The sequence below is a fragment of the Triticum dicoccoides genome, chromosome 2A (assembly GCF_002162155.2).
Source record: "Triticum dicoccoides isolate Atlit2015 ecotype Zavitan chromosome 2A, WEW_v2.0, whole genome shotgun sequence".
Lineage (NCBI taxonomy): Eukaryota > Viridiplantae > Streptophyta > Magnoliopsida > Poales > Poaceae > Triticum > Triticum dicoccoides.
In genome coordinates, this window is record NC_041382.1 from 69,296,266 (window position 1) to 69,317,654 (window position 21,389).

Here is a 21,389-nt window from a genome sequence, read left to right on the forward strand (position 1 = left end):
GGAAGAAGCGCTAGATTGCTTCAGAGAATCTGGTTTGTTGCAGTTCGTCACTGACAAGGAGCACTAGAACGAAGAATTGCTGCTCCAATTCTATGCCACTCTTCATATTAGTGGCTACAACAGGGATCCGAAGACTTGGGTCCTTGAGTGGATGACAGGCAATGTTCATCACGAAGCCAAAGCCTTTGATATCATTGAGCTCACTGGCCTGCCCACTCCAGGAGATCTTTATGAACCTGGTTGTCAGCTTCACAGTGCTGCTATGGAAAGCATTTTTCACAAGCCTGAACCCAACATGAGTCAGATGCTTAGTGTCGGTGTCAAAGCCGGCGGATCTCGGGTAGGGGGCCCCGAACTGTGCATCTAGGCCGGATGGTAATAGGAGGCAATGGACACGAAGTTTTACCCAGGTTCGGGCCCTCTCGATGGAGGTAAAACCCTACGTCCTGCTTGATTAATATTGATGATATGGGTAGTACAAGAGTAGATCTACCATGAGATCAGAGAGGCTAAACCCTAGAAGCTAGCCTATGGTATGATTGTTGATGTGTATGTTGTCCTACGGACTAAAACCCTCCGGTTTATATAGACACCGGATAGGGTTAGGGTTACATAGAGTCGGTTACAATGGTAGGAGATCTGAACATCCGTATCGCCAAGCTTGCCTTCCACGCCAAGGAAAGTCCCTTCCGGACACGGGACGGAGTCTTCAATCTTGTATCTTCATAGTCCAGGAGTCCGGCTGAAGGTATAGTTCGGCTATCCGAACACCCCCTAATCCAGGACTCCCTCGGTAGCCCCTGAACCAGGCTTCATTGACGACGAGTCGGGTGCGCAAATTGTCTTCGGCATTGCAAGGCGGGTTCCTCCTCCAAGTACTTCATAGAAGATTTTGAACACAAAGATAGTGTCCGGCTCTGCAAAATAAGTTTCTACATATTGCCATAGAGAGAATAATATTTACACAAATCTAATCTGCTGACGTACTCCGTAGTGTGACATCACACCACGGCCAAGCTTTTATTCGAACCATTTTACTGTCCCATCTTAGCGCGTTATGCGAGGCGGTTTCCTTGGCACGTCTTGTTAAAGCAGAGATTGTGTCCCCTTATTCCGGGATTCTCATCAATACGGGCGTGGGTAACCCAACCGTGCCATTGATTACGGCGCTTGGAGATAGGCGAGTTTTACCAGGCTGGTGGGGACACGTAGTTGCGTCCACCCATATAAGGGGATAAGGATCCACCTTTTCACCCACGCCTTCTTCCTCCTTTGCCTATCCATTCTTGCGCACTCGAGCTCCAGCGCCCAAGTCCGCACTACCACCTCAACCTTCTCCAGTCATGTCCGGAGCGGGAGGCAAGTGGATGGTCTCCTCCTTCACGGAGGGACACATCAAAAAGCTGAGGAAGGCCGGATATCTGGCTAGCGATATCGCTCACCGGCTTCCCGAAAAGGGGCAGCTCATCCCCACTCCTAGGCCCCATGAGAGGGTGGTATTCCTCCCCCATTTCCTCCGCGGACTGGGCTTCCCTCTGCATCCATTTGTCCGGGGGCTCATGTTCTACTACGGCCTGGATTTCCACGATCTGGCCCCGAACTTCGTCCTCAATATCTCGGCGTTCATCGTCGTGTGCGAGGCGTTCCTCCACATCCGCCCCCATTTCGGCCTATGGCTTAAGACTTTCAACGTCAAGCCAAAGGTGGTGCGCGGCAGCCAGGTGGAGTGCGGCAGTGCCATGGTTGGCAAGATGGCCAACGTCCTGTGGCTCGAGGGCTCCTTTGTGGAGACCCTGAAGGGGTGGCAATCATGGTGGTTTTACGTCACCGAGCCGCGCGACGCCGAATGGGTCGCACCCCCTGAGTTTCAATCCGGCCCCCCTACGCGTCTCACGTCCTGGAAGGAGACGGGCATGTCGTGGGGTAACCAAAAGGAGGTGACCGGACTGCAAACATGCATCCAATCCCTGGTGAACAAGCAGCTCAGGCTTGTCAACATAGTCCTGGTTATGCTCATCCGCCTGATCCTCCCGTGTCAATGACAGGCCTTCAATCTGTGGGAGTTCGACCCGGCGCAGCATCAAACTCTAAACAGGCTCTTCGACACGACGTACGAAGATGCCTGGAGGATGCTTTTCAAGGGCGCCGAGGCTCCCGCATCCGCTACCAAGGATCGCGGATTCAGCGCGCAGCGTCACGCACTCGCGGTAAGCTGTTTTTTCCTTTTACAGGGTATCAGTTTTCCATAGTTTGACTCTATGCGGGATCTAAACTCCCTTACCTTTGATAGGATTGGCAGGCGAAGTCCGGACGGATCGACTGTCCGGCACTTTTGCCCGAAGGCCCAACGGACACTCAATTGGCGAAGCTGCTGGTTCCGACACCCTATGTGGTGCCAGAGAAGAGGGCCAAGAAGAAGGCCACAGGGACTCGAAAGAGTGCCCGACGCCCGAAGGTGTCGGATTCACCATCCGACGAATCCGAGGCGCACTCCTCCCATGAAGACGAGGAGGAGGAAGAAGAGACCCCTCCCCCTCCAGCGGGGGAAGGGAAGAAAAGGAAGGCCGCCCCAACTGGGAAGGCCGAAGGGTCCAAGAAGGGGAAAACCCTTTCTCCGGACTACTCCACCGACATCGACGACGGCAGAGAGGAGTGGGCGCCCAGGGCCAAGCCCCTGGCAAAATCGTAAGTATCCGGATACCAAAGTAATTCATAGTATTCGTTAATTGCACAGCTTTCCCTTATGTCGAATGTGTTTATGCAGCCCACCCAAAGACCGGCTCGACGTGTCGTCGAGCGGCTCACTGGACTCGTCGGACGTGAACTCACTTCCGACGGCTTCCTCCCCCCGCCCTACGGACGATACCGAAGTGTTGTCCCAACAGGTTCCAATCCGGGAGGAGGTGGTCCTGGAGGCGCCGCAAGGCGACCTCCCGGACTCCAGGAGTAAAGGGGATGGAACGCCCTAGGGCTTCATGTCCGGCTCTAGGCCGAACACCGCTCCGGAACCTTCAAAGGTTCCAGAGTCCGGTGGGGGACCTCCTTCCAAGAGGAGCAAGTCCACCGTGCCGGCGGCCTCCGTCCAACCGGAGGCGCCGGACAATATGTTGGAGGCGCTCCAAGGCGCCTCCATCGACAAGGAGCATCGCGCTATTATGAATGCGGTGGTCCAAAAGGTTCAGTCCGCAAAAAACGGACTGACTGAAGCTTGTACTAGCCTTTTGACAGGCTTCGAGGTAAGTAAAGAAAGTGTAAATAATAGTACCGCATAGACAGTAGCCCCTGATGCTCTATTTGGCGTTCTAGAAGAAAAGCCGAATAAAGGATCAAATAGAATTCGCAGGAGTCTAACAAAAATGAGTCAATATGCATGTGCAGGCTACCCTGCTTGTGTCCGCCGCTCTGACTACGGAAGTGGACATGCTGAAGCAGGACCTCGAAAGGTCCGAGCAAGAGCTCGAGCATGCCAAAAGCAGCTCGAGGACAATGAAGGTAAGAAATACCTTGTTAAAATATATATATATATAAGGTGCAATTGCGAAAAATGACAGGATTATCGTGGCTATTGTAGGGGCCACGTCTGAGGTGGCGACCCTTAAGCAAGCGCTGGACGAGGCCGAGAAGAATTTGGCCTCGGAGCGCACCGAGCGGGAGAAGTATGAGGCCGAGGTTGGCAAGGTGCGGCAAGAGCTTGAGGCTCTCATGGAAAAACATGAGAGTTTGGAGCGTGACTCGAAGACGCAAGCGTCCAAGCTTGCGGTGGCTATTGAAAATGCCAAATCTGCCAAGGCCGAATCCCAGAAGACCCTCCAGGAGTTGGATGAGGTGAAGAAGATTGCGGCGGGTAAGGCATTCTCTATGCAAAGCAAACACATAAACGTGAGTTACCTGTTACTTACCCGAATCCGTAGCTCTCCAGGAGCGTTCGCAGATCTTCCTCGTAGTGTATCCGATGCCGCCGCATTCTATCGAGCCGAAGAGGGCAGCTCGACGGAGAAGGTGTTCTGGTCTTAGTACGCTGAGGCCGGACGCCCCGTGCCCCTGAGCGACCAGCTGAAGCAACTGGTCGAGCTCCACAAGGCGGCCGAGCAGGCCATGAAGGGCCTCCTAGTTTGGCTGTGGCCTCGAGAGGCTCTGCCTGGGAGCTATTTCGGGCTGGTGCGGCGGCTGGTGGAGGCATGTCCGAGGCTTGAAGACATCAAGCACTCCGTCTGCATTGAAGGTGCCCGTAGGGCCCTTGCCCGTGCTAAGGTGCACTGGGGCAAGCTGGATGCAGAGAAGCTTGTGAAGGACGGGCCACCGCCGGGGAAAGAGCATCGCAAGCCCAAAAATTATTATAAGGATGTTCTGAAGGGTCCCCGCCTTGTTGCGGATGAATGTACCAAGGATGTATTTTTGGAGTAAAACCCGCTCGTGTTATCCTGTGCGCTGAAAACTTGTTCATATGCGCTAAGCAATGCTACTTGAATTTAAAATATTACCTTCTGTGCGGCTGTTTATCAATACTGAGAGATGGCGAGTCATCGGCTTCTGCCCCCTTGCCGCTAGTGCTGGGGTGTTCGGGGATAAACCTGGCCGCTCTTTTCCCCATATTTGGGTCCTTCGAGGGAGGCGCTCAGCCCAACGAACGAGGCAATCGGACTATAATGCGTGAACACTCTCACTTAGCCATAGAATTCTATAATTTTAAATTTTGGCGAAGCCCCTAGTATTCGGAAGACCGAGTTCGGGGCGCTATCCACGCCTTGGCCGGACAGAGCCGGCTCCTCGCCCTAAGCGGCATAAGTCTTTAGGGACTCGAAAGACCTCTCGAACAGCGACCAGCTCTCGCTTCATCATGACAGTCAGTTTTAGCTTTCTCCACTAAGGTGCTCGACCCAGCTCAACTGAGGCACAATCGCAGTGGTTCTCCTAGTGCTACCTTAGCCGATATAGCGGAACGTAAGGCACCAAAATATAGGAGCCGGGCAAACCCAACTATTGACCCAAGACATGATTCGGAGCCGATGCATATAGTGCTATAAGTTCGGGGTGCCGCACTTGTGAAAGTGTTCGGACTTCTCACACCATGTTGAGGGGTGCTAAAAGCCCATGCCGTATTTTGGCCGTACCAAGTTGTACGGGTGCAACATGTCGTTAAGGAACATTTATTTATAAAAAGATAATGCAAAAAATAGACAAAAGCTATGCATTGTTTATTAAAAATAGCTGCGATCAAAGCAGAACGATACAAGTAATGCGATAAACGAAAAGTTGGACTATTTAACATGTCTGCTCCAGGGGCAAGCTGCGGAATAGTATGCGAAACAGGTATACTGCTCGTGATAGAGACCACCTGGGATTTCCGTAATGCGGCATGGCTTGTCTGCTTCCTTGGTCCTTCCATCATTTGTGCGGCAATTGAACTACCGAATAGGCCTTCCGAAGAGTAGAGTCCTGGAAGTAAGAGAAAAGTAAAAAATCGGCAACCCCTGGTGCGGTTTAAGCCGTGTTTTGGGGGTGCCGTGATGGTGCTCCTCCCCTGATGCCCATGGTATTTCCAGAGCGTAGTTATGGACGCGAAGTACTGGCGTCGCCTTTTTGCGAGGGTTGGGGTTGGGGCCGCATTGCTATGCCTGATCGGAACATGCCAGGCTGTCTTGTTGTAGGTTACTTTGGGCGCGCTTGACGGTGTCCGGACGTTTAATGGTTGGACTGGAGAACTGCCTGGAGAGGCTGCTTTGTACTTCCGCTGCAAGGGCCGCCATGTGCTCCTCCGTTCGGAGGGAGCGTTCGGTGTTTCCATTGACCATAATTACTCCACGAGGGCCTGGCATCTTGAGCTTAAGGTATGCGTAGTGCGGTACCGCGTTGAATTTGGCGAATGTCGTTCGCCCGAGCAGTGTGTGATAGCCACTGCGAAACAGGACTATGTCGAAGATTAACTCCTCGCTTCGGAAATTATCCGGAGATCCGAAGACCACTTCAAGTGTGACTGAGCCTGTGCAGTTGGCCTCTACACCTGGTATTACGCCTTTAAAGTTCGTTTTGGTGGGCCTAATCCTTGAGGGATCTATGCCCATTTTCCGCACTGTATCCTGGTAAAGCAGGTTCAGGCTACTGCCGCCGTCCATAAGGACTCTAGTGAGATGAAATCCATCAATAATTGGGTCTAGAACCAATGCGGCGAATCCGCCATGACGGATGCTAGTGGGATGGTCCCTTCGATCAAAGGTGATCGGGCAGGTGGACCATGGGTTGAACTTTGGGGCGACTGGCTCTACCGCGTATACGTCCCTTAACGCACGGTTCAGCTCCCTTTTGGGAACATGGGTTGCATATATCATGCTCACCGTCCGCACTTGTGGGGGAAAACCCTTCTGTCCACTGTTGTTCGGCGGCCGGGGCTCCTCGTCATCATCGCTATGTAGCCCCTTGTCTTCATTGTCGGCGCTTAACTTGCCTGCCTGCTTGAACACCCAACAATCCCTGTTGGTGTGATTGGCCGGCTTTTCGGGGGTGCCATGTATTTGGCACAAACGGTCGAGTATTCAGTCCAAGCTGGATGGGCCCCTAGGATTCCTTTTGAATGGCTTTTCCGCTGACCGGATTTAGAGCCTCTGAATCCGACATTAACTACCATATCCTCAGCATTGTCGCTATTAATGCGACACTTTTGCTTGTTGCGACGTGACCTTCCACTAATGTCCCTGGTGTCCGAACTACCTGGGTTCTTGGTCATGTTGTTGCTACGAGCAAGCCAGCTATCTTCTCCCGCGCAAAAGCGGGTCATGAGTGTCGTGAGTGCTGCCATAGATTTCGGTTTTTCCTGTCCGAGGTGCCGGGCCAGCCAGTCGTCACGGATATTGTGCTTGAAGGCTGCTAGGGCCTCAGCGTCCGGACAGTCGACTATTTGATTTTTCTTTGTTAGGAACCGTGTCCAGAATTGTCTGGCCGATTCCTCTGGCTGCTGGATTACGTGACTTAGGTCATCGGCGTCTGGGGGTCGCACATAAGTGCCCTGGAAATTGTCGAGGAATGCGGCTTCCAGGTCCTCCCAACAACTGATTGATCCTGTTGGCAAGCTGTTGAGTCAATGTCGAGCTGGTCCTTTAAGTTTGAGCGGGAGGTATTTGATGGCGTGAAAATCGTCGCCGCGGGCCATGTGGATATGAAAGAGATAATCCTCGATCCATACCGCAGGGTCTGTTGTGCCATCATATGATTCGATGTTTACGGGCTTGAAACCCTCGGGGATTTGATGATCCATTATTTCGTCTGTAAAGCACAGTGGGTGTGCGGCGCCTCTGTACTAGGCGATATCATGACGTAGCTCCGATGAGCTTTGTCTATTGTGTTTGGCCCTGCCGAATTTGTGGCCGGCGTGACGGTTACCGTCTCGAGCCGTGGGGTGCCCACGCGATCCATAGATCGATCATGTTTGCCTTGCCTTGTCCTCCAACATGTCTCGTAAGTCCGGCGCATATTCCCGTGCCTTGGTACGGGGTGCGGCTTGAGTGGAGGGCCGGGAGGCCTCTCTGTCGCGGCCACGAGGTGGCCGGTCGGCCGCATCAAGTGCTTCCTCCTCTAATTGTGGTAGCAACCCGCGCTTTGGATAGCTCTTGGAGGGGCGTTCGAGTTTATGCTCTTCGGCCGCAAGGACTTCAGTCCATCTATCAACCAGCAAATCTTGATCAGCTCAGAGTTGTTGTTGTTTTTTCTTGAGGCTTCTTACCATGGCCATAAGCCTGCGTTGGAAACGCTTTCGCTCAACGGGGTCCTCTGGCACGACGAATTCGTCGTCGTCGAGGCTTGCCTCATCTTCGGAGGGAGGCATATAGTTATCGTCCTCGACCTCTCTGTCTGCCGCTCTCTCATGAGGGATGGTTTCTCCATCCTCCTGTGCTAAACCTTGCTGAAGGAGGTTTTCTTCGGCACTCTCCGGAGTATTATTATCTCCTGTGCTGGAATCGCCGTTTTTGCGTTAGCGAGATTTTGAGCGGCGCCGCTGAAGCCGGCGCTTGGGCTGTTTCTTGGAGAGGTCATCCTCCGCTGTTCCATCGCCCTCTCCCTCTTTTGGGGTGTCCACCATGTATATGTCATATGACGAGGTGGCTTTCCAGGGCCTAGTAGGCGCTGGTTCTTCATCATCTCCTTCATCGGCGTCCATACCGTTGATGTCTTCGGAGTCGAAGTCGAGCATGTCGGTTAAGTCGTCGATAGTGGCTACAAAGTGGGTGGTGGGTGGGTTTTGAATTTCTTCATCGTCCGTACCGCAACCTTGCTGACTGTAGTCCGGCCAGGGCTCTCCTGATAAAGAGAGAGACTTTAGTGACTTCAGGATATCACCGAAAGGCGAGTGCTGAAAGATGGCTGTGGCAGTGAACTCCATGATCGGCGCCCAATCGGATTCGACTGGCAGGGGCGCGGAGGGTTTGGAGTCCGGAGAGGAGTCCGGCTCTTTGGAGTCACGAGCCTCGCAGGGTACGGGGCTGGTGTTCGGCTCAATTGCCATTTGGATCGCAGCCCCCGAGGTGGCGTCCAACCGCCCATCCTCGATCGGCGCGGTCAGCTCTGAACTAAGGGTCGGAGTCGATGCGGGTGCGGCCTCCAGGGCACTGTTCGGCGGCAGAGCTAGATCATGCTCGTCGTGACAGTGTGGCGCGCTCGGCAGTGGTTCGAATCCGTCGAGGATCAAGTCCCCGCGGATGTCAGCCGTGTAGTTTAAACTTCCAAATCTGACCTGACGGCCAGGGGCGTAGCTTTCGATCTGATCTAGATGGCCAAGTGAATTGGCCCGCAGTGCGAAGCCACCAAAGACGAAGATCTGTCTGGGGAGGAAGGTCTCACCCTGGACTGCATCGCCATTGATGATCGTAGGAGCCATCGGGCCTGACGGCGACGGCACAGAGGAACTCTCAAAGAAAGCACCAATGTCGGTGTCAAAACCGGCGGATCTCGGGTAGGGGGTCCCGAACTGTGCGTCTAGGCCGGATGGTAACAGGAGGCAAGGGACACGAAGTTTTACCTAGGTTCGGGCCCTCTCGATGGAGGTAAAACCCTACGTCCTGCTTGATTAATATTGATGATATGGGTAGTACAAGAGTAGATCTACCATGAGATCAGAGAGGCTAAACCCTAGAAGCTAGCCTATGGTATGATTGTTGATGTGTATGTTGTCCTACGGACTAAAACCCTCCGGTTTATATAGACATCGGATAGGGTTAGGGTTACATAGAGTCGGTTACAATGGTAGGAGATATGAACATCCGTATCGCCAAGCTTGCCTTCCACGCCAAGGAAAGTCCCTTCCGGACACGGGACGGAGTCTTCAATCTTGTATCTTCATAGTCCAGGAGTCCGGCTGAAGGTATAGTTCGGCTATCCGAACACACCCTAATCCAGGACTCCCTCACTTAGCATGATGAAGCCTTTGCCTCCAGATGTTGAATATCCTAAGGAGTTCTTTGTTGAAGACCTTGAGTATCTGCCACGCACTATCTATCACATCATAAGGCGAACTCTCTGGCCCATCAAAGGACATTCTCCACATGCAAAGCTGGAAGGTGCAATGAAGAATTTGGTCTTCCATATTCTTCACGGCAAAAGCTTCAATGCACAAGACTTCTTCATTCGTCAACTTGCTACATCCAGATCTGATCTCTTTGGCTTGAAGTTTTACGCCCCATGGATTATGCGTCTGATCAAACTACACTCAGCTGTCACCTATCAGCCTTCTGCTCGCAATCATCGGATTTTTCTTCCTGACATCGGCATGTCAGTTGAAGCCATCTATCCAGAGCCTGCCAAGGAGCCCCTTAGTCTTCAGAATGCTGATAAGAAAAGTTTCTCTCAACACATTGAAGGCGACCTAGCAGTCACTCGTGTGTATCCTCTGGCTGGTACTACCCATGCACCTCATCATGCCCTCACTGAAGCCACTGAAAAGCACCATTGCACAACGGCCCAAGAAGCGATTCCGTGTTCTCAATGACCGAGAGCTTCTGGTTGCCCTTCATCAGAAACAGGATAAGCATCATGACTGGCTGAAGCGCCAAATGCAAAGCCTCTTGGTGGACGTAAACAGGATTTGCAACCTTGCCACCAAGAATGCCTTTGTCGCCCATGAAACTTGTCGGCGTACATGGAAAGGGCTAACGCTTATGTGTTCTGAAGATGATCTTCAAGAGGATGGTTTCTCTGAACGCTTCAATTTTGACTCAACACCTCCAAGAAGGACTTTGCTGCGGCGTACTCCGTCTCTTGAAGACTCTGAGTTCTCCTCCTATGCTGCAATAGTGAATGCACGTGTCATCGATGTTGAAGACGATGCTACTTCACCACCTTCGGTGTGAATCACAACTGCACCGAGTTCGTCTGCACCGCCAACCAACTCCGACGGCCCTGCTGCTTCACCAACTCCTCATGGGAACGAGTAGGTGCTCTATGTCTTCAAACCTTTTTGGTCCTTACTGACAAAAGGGGGAGAAGCATATGAGTTTGATAGTCTTCAAGCGGGTCCATATGGGCGGTGGTTTTATATTTTTCCTAGTGTTTACAACTCTCGCGTTTTGATACATTTGGTTCTTTGAGTTGTAACACTCAAACTCGATGGTCGTCTGCTACTTATTTGCTTTTCTGTGATGCGATGATAAATTCCGCATGTGCGACGATAAATTCCGCACTTAGATCATTTTGCAGACGTCCATTTTTCATTATGCATGTCATTATCTTCACATACTTTTCATGCATGATGAATTGTCATCATAAGTTGAAGAGGATCTCCACAAGTACAACTTGCCATGTGCATTTGCATACCAAAAGCAAATTACTTATATGCATATCTTCAGGGAGAGCCTTTGCCACTTATGAAGACAATAACCTATCCTTTACAATTTCACATATTTTATTCCCCGTTGAAAACTTCAACTAGTTTGTCATCAATCACCAAAAAGGGGGAGATTGTAAGTGCATCTAGTGCCACCCCTAGTTGGTTTTGGAGTATTGACGACAAACCTAGCTGAGGGACTAATGTGTTTGTGAGAATTGCAGGATAACACAGGTAGAAGTCCCTCATTGATTCGGTTTTCCTACCAGAGATGACCCCTAAAAATGTAAGAAGACATTGAAGTCAAAGGTGGTATGTGAAGACATTCACATTGAAGACTATGACAAGAGAAGACATCGCATGAAGACTATGGAGCGCGAAGACTTAGTTCTTTCGTCGTTCTTTTTCTTCTTTGTTGAGTCATAGGAACCAGCGTACTATTAAGTGGGGTCCAAGTGAACCAGTCAGAATGACTGAAGTGATGCTTAACCAAAATTCTATGTCTTCGAGTGAAGACTATGAGAGCAAATCTTGTCCAGAGTTGGATAAGTCAGCTTTGCTTGTAGCCGAAGTAAAGTTGTCGTGTGTGTTTGAAATCTGACCGTTGGAACACGTGTCAGTTCCTTAGTGACCCAGGGTCATTTCGGACAAATCAGGTCGGGTTGCCTAGTGGCTATAAATAGCCCACCCCCTACAACCATAAACGGTTGGCTGCTCAGAGTTAGTGCACGGCTTTTGTCGTTTGAGAGAAACCCACCTCGAAGCCTTTGAGAGAGAATTCCTTGCAAGGATAAAGCCCTAAACACCCAGAGCCAAAGAGTGTTAGGCATCACTTAAGTCTTCCTGTCTGTGTGATCTGAAGACTTATTACACTTGAGGACTGTGAATCCTCCAGCCGGTTAGGCGTCGCGTTCTGAGCATCCAAGAGTCATTGTGGATCGCCGGTGAACGAAGTCTGTGAAGGTTTGGAAGTCTACCTTGAAGACTTACCAGAGTAATTGGGCGAGGACTGGTTGTCCTCAGCTCAAGGGGAATAAGGTGAAGACGAGGTCTTCTGAGTTGAATCTCAGCCTCCCTAACCAGACGTACAGTTGTCACAGCAACTGGAACTGGTCCAACAAATCATTGTCTTCAACGAGTCACTCGTTTCATCCTTCCCTTCCCTTTACTTACTGTTGGTCCTTGTGAAGTCATTGTATGATTGCTTTATCTTTTGTCTTCACTGAGTGACTGCTTGTTCTGATTGGCTTCACAATATCTTCCTACCTGATCTTTACAGCCTAGCTGCTATTAGTCATTGTGCTTTCACTCCATTGAATACTTGACTATGGTTTGCCTAGTGTAGTCTACCTTCCGCTGCATGGTAATAGGTTTATTTCTATCGTTTGTCTTCGAAACTTCCATGTTTTGAAAACTTTCATAAAAATCGCCTATTCACCCCCCTCTAGTCGATCACTAGCACTTCCAGTACCGAGCTTTGTGTTGCCATCTTCGCAATTGGGGTACAACCCTTTTTTGTGATCCTCTAACATGCGATCGAACTTCAGCTTCTCCTTTTGACTTTCGCATTGCATCCTTGCATCGACAATGACCCATCGGAGATCATCATCATCGGGCACATCGTCTGGTTCCTCATGATCTTCAGCAGCTTCCCCCGTTGTAGCATCATTGGGCACATCGTTTGGTTCCTCTTGATCTTCAGCAGCTTCCCCCGTTGCAGCATCACCGTATTCAGGGAGCACATAGTTGTCATCGTCCTCTTTTTCTTCACCGTCTTCCATCACAACCCCTATTTCTCCGTGCCTCGTCCAAACATTATAGTGTGGCATGAAACCATTGTAAAGCAGGTGGGTGTGAAGGATTTTCCGGTTAGAGTAAGACTTCGTATTCCCACATTTAGGGCATGGACAACACATAAAACCATTCTACTTGTTTGCCTCAGCCACTTCGAGAAAATCATGCACGCCCTTAATGTACTCGGAGGTGTGTCTGTCACCGTACATCCATTGCTGGTTCATCTGCGTGCATTATATATAATTAAGTGTGTCAAAAACCATTACATAACATCATGAATAGATAATTAAGTTCATCATCACATTAAAACCAAAGTACATACATAGTTCTCATCTAACAACATATAGGTCTCCAGAGCATCTAATTAATTAAACCATACACTGGAACCATGTAAAACATTTCAATGCGAAAACAAATGCGATCATAATCGCAACCAAGGTAACAATTGATCCAACGGCATAATGATACCAAGCCTCGGTATGAACGGCATATTTTCTAATCTTTCTCATCTTCAACCGCATTGCATCCATCTTGATCTTGTGATCATTGACGACATCCGCAACATGCAACTCCAATATCATCTTCTCCTCCTCAATTTTTTTATTTTTTCCTTCAAGTAATTGTTTTCTTCTTCAACTAAATTTAACCTCTCGACAATAGGGTCGGTTGGAATTTCCGGTTCAACTACCTCCTAGATAAATAAAATCTATGTCACGTTGGTCGGCATAATTGTCATAAACAATAAATGAACCAAATAGTTATAAAAAGATAATATATACCACATCTGAATCATAGCCAGGACGAGGGCCAATGGAGGCGGATACCAAAACCATCGCACTATATAATAACAAGCAGTAAGAAAATTAGACAAGTATCTATCTAAAGTAAGAATTTTTTCTTTCAGAAAGAAGATAAGAACAAGAAGCTCACCACGGTGGTGCCGGCGACGAGATCGGTGCGGGTGATCGACGATGGTGAAGACGGGAATGGGACGTGACGGGCCGCTAAACCTAGACAAATCTCGAGGAAAATGGAGCTTAGAGGTGAGCTTCGAGAGGAGAAAGCTTAACTAGTGTGGCTCGGGCATTTCATTGAACACCTCATGTGCATAGGAGGTGAGCTAGAGCACCACAAAGCCCTTCCCTCGCCGGCCAGAGAAAAACAGAGCACCGGGGTGCTCTGCTCGCGGGCGAGGGGTATATATAGGCTCCTCATTGGTCCCGCTTCGTGGCATGAACCGGGACTAAAGGGAAGCCTATGGTCCCGGTACAAGCCACCAACCGAGGCCAATGGTGGTGGGCCAGGAGCGAGGCCCATTGGTCCCGATTCGTCCCACCAACTGGGACCAAAGGGCCAGACGAACCGGGACCAATGCCCCCAAGAGGCCCGGCAGGCCCCTGGCCTCACGAACCGGGACCAATGCCACCATGGGTCCTGATTCTAGACTGAACCGGGATTAATGGGTTGACCTGGCCTGAACCAAAGCCCTCTTTTCTACTAATGGTACCCGACCATAGCTAGCAAAACACGGGAGAAAGCCCTAGACTAGAAACCACAAATCAATCGAAGAATCGCCAAGCTCGATCGATCGCCGTAAAAGTAGTGCCGACACAACATGGCGACCGGAGCTGCATCTCTTGCTCTATGTGCTCTCCTCGCACTCTCCCTAGGTTGGACCCTCTCTCTCCGTTTCATAATAGAGATCGAGGGTAGGGACTTCTTGTTGCCACGGGTAACAACACACTATTATTGGTGGAAAATAGAACGAGAAAGAAACGAGCAGATGATAGAGATCACTCAAATCTGACACCTACCATGACCGCGCCATCCGCACGCATAAGTGTGCCTTGCCGGCAGAGAAAGAAGTCAGCTTCGTGAAGATGGACGAAATGGTGGCCACCATGTCTGCGCCCGCCGCCATCACCGAGGAGAAGTTGAACATGGGAGGCCGCCGCCGTTTGGGTCACATGAAGGCCACCACCGAGGCGATGACGGTGTACACAACCGGTGTCTTGCCTGGTCGCAGGCCACCATCGCCCCCTTCCCTCCCGCTAAAGCACATCGTGGTGGTTGCACTCCAATGTGTGGTGTTGCCAAGCATGGGGAAGCGAGCCGCCCTTTGCGCTGAAGCATATACGTTTGGGGTTCTCGACAGTCCGACGAGCGGGCTGCCAGACATGCGAAAGACAATGAAGATCCGACGCGGCTGGTCATAGACTAGTCAAGGGTATCCGTGTCGTGGGAATGTATATCCGTCGGCGCCGGCTGTAGACTAGTTTTACCTTAGTCCAATCTAGTTTTTAGTTAAAAATTGTCAAAAATGTAATGAATTTTGGCCGGTTTATATAAAATCAGTCGTGTTTGCATTAAGTCCAATTAGCTCAAACAGAAGTTGAAATATAAGCAGGCAGCGTTGTATGGTGGCCTTTGGCCCATCAGTATCTGCGGACTGGCCTCTATCTGCAGATAGATGACGGAGTAAATTTGAGGTTCAGTATTGAAGATGCCCTAAGGCTACCGTAGTTGCATGTTGTTACAAATCCTTCCACGTTTGGCTCCAAGTTGGGAAGCTAATTATGATCATGGGCTCTCCTTGGGGTGGGCGCTGAGAAATTTACGCCAAACTCATAGGTACAGAGGGAGTAATAACTTAAGAGTATCTATAACCGAACGCCCCAACCCCCTTTATACATCCAGGCGGACGGCCCGTCAGTGATCGGCCACAAAAAAGCGATTCAGATGGACGCCATAAATGGGTCTCAAATGCCCGGACCAATCGACACCTCTCATATCTAACCCCAAATGCCCGGGCGCGTCCGTCACATTGGACCGGGCCCACGCTGGTCAACCTGACCCCACATAAAGAGATTGCGTGACACCCGGGGGTACATCATCTTTGATGACGTCTACCGCGTCGACCCCCACGTGCTCACGCGGGAGTACACGCCGTTGAGCAGCCGCGCAGGAGAACACACGTGGTAGTTCCTCAGCGAGACCAAGTTCTAGAGCCAGATTGCGGGCGGGGGCATCATCAAGCGCGCCGACCGCAGTGTCACCACCAGCGGTTACTGGGTGGTGGAGGAGTTTTAAATGCACATGCAGACATATGTCCATCGCCTTTTGTTGGGGTTAAGTTAGGCATGCCAAGAAGCATATATGAAAATCAACTGCGGATGATTCATTAGTCTCTTCTGGATATGCTTCTTTGGTGGTGGCGTTGACATAATCAATTCATCCGTTTTTGTGTCTCTCAGTTGGTGAGGTTGGAATGCCTATCTCATATATGCACCTGTAGTAAGCATCCCATTATTTCCTTAAAAAAGTCTTTTATGTCAATAATTATCCTTTCGATATATATTCTCGGAAAGTGAGAAATACAAGTTTCGAATAGCACTATGGGTTTGGTTTGCTATAGTTGCCCACCTTGCACTACTAACCATGCTGCTTTGTCCGATTTAGTATGCGCAGATGACCATTTTGCTATTGAACCATCGGATATTTCAGAAACCATAGAGAGGTTTTGAGGCCTGAAAAGTTCTATGGACAGAAAAAGCACGCAGCTTAAGTCATTCAATTCTCTCTGGCACTCATTATGTAAGCCACACCATAATCATATTAACTATCCGATATGAGGTGTAAAGAGGGAATCTCAAACAAACACATTTTTGTGAAAATTGTCGCTCACTAATATATGTCTAAAAAAACTTAAATTTCCTTTACTCTTCTTTGATATGTTATGTGTTATGTTGTAAGAAATCCGTTATCCACTGTGACAACTGTCACATGTTGTATATGCCTATGAAACAATGAAAATGTTACTCTTGAAATTATGTTGGTTATCCTTTAAAGCTTCGGTGGGTATTTATATTTTATACATGCTTATTTCTTATGTGTCATTTGACCTGTGAAGGTGATGTCACAACAGGACGGGCATCAAAGTTTGGCCCCTTAGCAAGTATTACTTACTATCATATTATATATGTATCATTGTTCCCGCAAAAAAAATATGTATCATTGTCTAATATAGGGATATTTTAAGTAAATATATTTTCTTTATCTTTTTTCAAATATTTACACAATACTAACTTCTTAAAAAATGAACGAACGGAGCAATGTGCGCGATCATGATCTAGTAACTCGCAAAACAAAAATGCGGCCTCTAAGCATGAGATCACCTAGATTTGATGAATTATTCCTTTGGTACCATATAGAGTAGAGATCCTACCAAGACGTTCCCATTGGGAATAATTAAAGGTAATCCCTCTGTTTTTAAATATAAGACATTTTAGAGATTTTAATAGGGTCTACATATGGGTGTATACAAACGCATTTCAGAGCATAGAGTCACTTAATTTGCTTTGTACGTAGTCCATATTGAAGTCTCCAAAAAGACATATATTTAGGAATGAAGCAAGTAGTACTATATTTGAACAGACATATTTAGGAATGGAGTAAGTGCTATAGTTGAGAAGATACGGCAATAGAATACTTACCATATGTGTAACTTATCCTCGTCAGCCACTCCTATTTATATACCACGACCAAACAGATGTACCCGACCATAGCTAGCGAAACACGGGAGGAAGCCCTAGACTAGAAACCACAAATTGATCGAAGAATTGCCAACCTCGATCGATCGCCGTAAAAGTAGTGCCGACACAGCATGGCGACCAAAGCTGCATCTCTTGCTCTATGTGCTCTCCTCGTACTCTCCCTAGGTTGGATCCTCTCTCTCCGTTTCATAATTCTTCCCGTGATTTTAGTTCAAATTACTAGTTAACTGATCTGTGCTTGTTTACATACACGATGCCTCAGTTTGTCAGGCAGTCTCTCGTGTGGATCCTGCCGGAGGGGTGGCGGTGAAAGGGTACCCGTGCGGCTACGTGGTCGTCATCCGCGTCCCGCACGACGGTGTCTGCCAGCGGGACCGTTGCGGCGGGCTGTGCGTGGAGCAGTTCATGTGGAAGTACCCGGGCATCAAGGCCGTCATAGGCGACTGCACGGCGGAGAATACCCACGAATGCATCTGCTCTTTTCTTTGCTAGTTGAACTTGATGTACAAGGGTAGTAGCCAATTTTGTGATGTTGTTTGGCTCGGAGGAAATAAAACTTGCTGCTCATTCTTTTCTTTTTTGCTTTGTCAGCCCTAGCTATTTTGTTCTTGAGAATATATAATTCAGCCATATATGGACGGGCTCAAAATAGGGACTTCTTGTTGCCACGGGTAACAACACACTATTATTGGAGGAAAATAGAGCGAGCAAGAAACAAGCAGATGATAGAGATCGCCCAGATCTGACACCTACCATGACCGGCCCATTCGCCGTGAAACGTACGCATAAGTGTGCCTTGCCGGCGGAGAAAGAAGCCAGCTTCGCGAAGATGGACGAAATGGTGACCACCACGTCTGCGCCCGCCGCTATAATCAAGGAGAAGTTGAACATGGGAGGCAGCCACCGCTTGGGTCACATGAAGGCCACCACCGAGGCGGGGAACATATCTGGTGCACCAAGGTAATTGATGCTACCGGTGCATCGGAGCCCGTTGCACACTAAAAAATGTTCAAAAAAAATTGGAAAAAATTTAGTGTATCGATATAACATCGATGTATGTTGTCACAAAAAATCAAATCAAAATTCAAAACAATGATCAAGATACAAAAATGACAAATTTGACGTCAATGTGCTAGTGGGCCAAAACTGAAGCCCAACTTGTGTTACGTACTATTCAGTGTCAAATTTGTTATTTATGTATCTCAAGCAATGTTTCGAATATTTATCTAAATTTTTGTGACAACATACATTCATGTTGTGTCAATGCAATAAATTTTTTTTGAATTTTTTTAAACATTTTTGAATGTGCAATGGGCAACCGGTGCACAGGTAGCACAAATTGCCCCGGTGCACCAGATACATCCCCCACCGAGGCGATGCCGGCATACACAACCGGTATCTTGCCCGTTGCAGGCCACCATCGCCCCCTTCCCTCCCGCTAAAGCACATCACGGTGGTTGCACTCCGATGTGCGGTGTTGCCGAGCATGGGTAAGCGAGCCGCCCTTTGCGCTGAAGCATATACCTTTGGGGCTCTCGACAGTCCAACGAGCGGGCTGCCAGACATGCGGAAGACAATGAAGATCCGCCGCGGCCGGTCATAGACTAGTCAAGGGTATCCGTGTCGTGGGAATGTATATCCGCCGGCGCCAGCTGTAGACTAGTTTTACCTTAGTCCAGTATAGTTTTTAGTTAAAAATTATCAAAAATGTAATGAATTTTGGCCGATTTATATAAAATCAGTCATGTTTGCATTAATTCCGTCCAATTAGCTCAAACAAAGGTTGAAATATAAGCGGGCAGCGTTGTATGGTGACCTTTGGCACATCAGTATCTACAGACTGGCCTCTATCTACGGATAGATGACGGAGCAAATTTGAGGTTCAGTGTTAAAGATGCCCTAAGGTTACCATAGTTGCATGTTGTTACAAATCCTTCCACGTTTGGCTCCATGTTGGGAAGCTAATTATGATCGTGGGCTCTTCTTGGGGTGGGCGCTGAGAAATTTACGCCAAACTCATAGATACAGAGGAAGTAATAACATAAGAGTATATATAGCCGGACGCCCCAACCCCCCTTATATGTTTAGGCGGACGGCCCGGTCAGTGATCGGCCACAAAAAAAGCAATCCAGATGGACGCCATAAATAGGTCTCAAATGCCCGGACTGATTGACACCTCCCATATCCAACCCCAAATGCCCGGGCACGTCCGCCACATTGGACCGGGCCCATGCTGGTCAACCTGACTCCACATAAGGAGATTGCCTGACGCCCGGGGGTACATCTTGGATAACGTCTACCACGTCGACCCCCACGTGCTCACGTGGGAGTACACGCTGTCGAGCAGCCGCGCAGGCGAACACATGTGGTAGTTCCTCAGTGAGACCATGTTCCAGAGCCAGATCGCGGGCGGGGGCATCAGCAAGCGCGCCGACCGCAGTGTCACCACCGTCAGTTACTGGGTGGTGGAGGAGTTTTACAATGCACATGCAGACATATGCCCATCGCCTTTTGTTGGGGTTAAGTTAGGCATGCCAAGAAGCATATGCAAATCGACTGCGGATGATTCATTAGTCTCGTCTAGATATGCTTCTTTGGTGGTGGCGTTGACATAATCAATTCGTCCGTTTTTGTGTCTCTCAGTTGGTGAGGTTGGAATGCCTATCTCATATGTGCACCTGTAGTAAGTCTCCCATTATTTCCTTAAAAAAGTCTTTATGTCAATAATTTTCCTTTCGATATATATTCTCGAAAAGTGAGAAATACAAGTTTCGAATAGCACTATGGGTCTACAAGTTTCGACTAGCACTATGGGTCTGGTTTGCAATAGTCGCCCACGTTGCACTACTAACCATGCTGCTTTGTCCAATTTAGTATGCGTAGATGGCCATTTTGTTATTGAACCATCAGATATTTCAGAAACCATAGAAACGTTTTGAGCCATGAAAAGTTCGATGGACAGAAAAAGCACGCAGCTTAAGTCATTCAATTCTCTCTAGCCCTCATTATGTAAGCCACACCATAATCATATTAACTATCCGATATGAGGTGTAAAGAGGGAATCTCAAACAAATACATTTTTGTGAAAATTATCGCTCACTAATATATGCCTAAAAAAACTTAAATTTCCACTACTCTTCTTTGATACTTTATGTGTTATGTTGTAAGAAAAACGCTATCCACTGTGAGAACTGTCACATGTTGTATATGCCTATGAAACAATGAAAATGTTACTCTTGAAATTATGTTGGTTATCCTTTAAAGCTTCGGTGGGTATTTATGTTGGAAATATTAGCACTTTTCCGATTAGACTTATCCACGAGTTAACAGTAAGCATGGCATAAAAGGTATGCATCTCATAGCGATACCTAAGCATAATAGCACATACAGAACATAGAATCGAACCTTCTATGAGCAGCACATATACGGCTAGCATAAGTACGAGTAAACGAGGGATGGACAGATCATACCCTCCGGTTGGCCAGGCCAACGCGGCGGCTGCAGCAGCAGCCTCGGCGTCGTCTGTGGCCTTCTTCTTAGCGGCGGCGTCGTCGGCCATGGTGTCGATGCAGAGGAAGTAGTGGAAGCAGAGGCGAACAGAGTTGAGGACGGATCGGGAGCAGTCGCGTCGAGACGCTCCCCAAAAACCTTATTGCCGTTCTCCCGGGCAGGATCTCGGACGACAGGGTTCCGGAGGCACCTGCTCTCCCGACCAGCGGTGCACGCGGTCGTCGGGATGGGATCGCCGGAGGCAGCACAGAGTGAGGAACAGTAGATGACGGCTAGGTCACGCGAGAGGGAGTGAGTGAACCGAACTAGGTTACTTCACTGGCCAGAGCCTTCTTATATAGTCTGTAAGGAAGAAAGTCGTGGGCCTTGACGAGGCCCACGACCGAGTCGGCCCACTCCCGGCAAGGGAGTCGTTGTTCCCGGCAAGGGTCGCACTCCCGGCAAGGGAGTCGACGAATACGCGGGTCCCGGCAAGGGTCGCACCCCCGGCAACGCAAGTCAGCCCACCGTCCAACGTCTTGGACAGTGGCCCACATTTTAGCGACTCGTTAATTAATCTCTGATTAATTAATTCATTCATGAGCGGCAAAAATAAGCTTCGGCTCGGCTCATTCCCGCAACCCGCGGCGCGCGCGCGTCATGACGAGGCGAGGCGGGTGGCGGAGGAGGAGCGCGCGTGTACCACTCCTCTTCCGAAGCTTCCAATGGCAAGTGGTAGAGCAGCC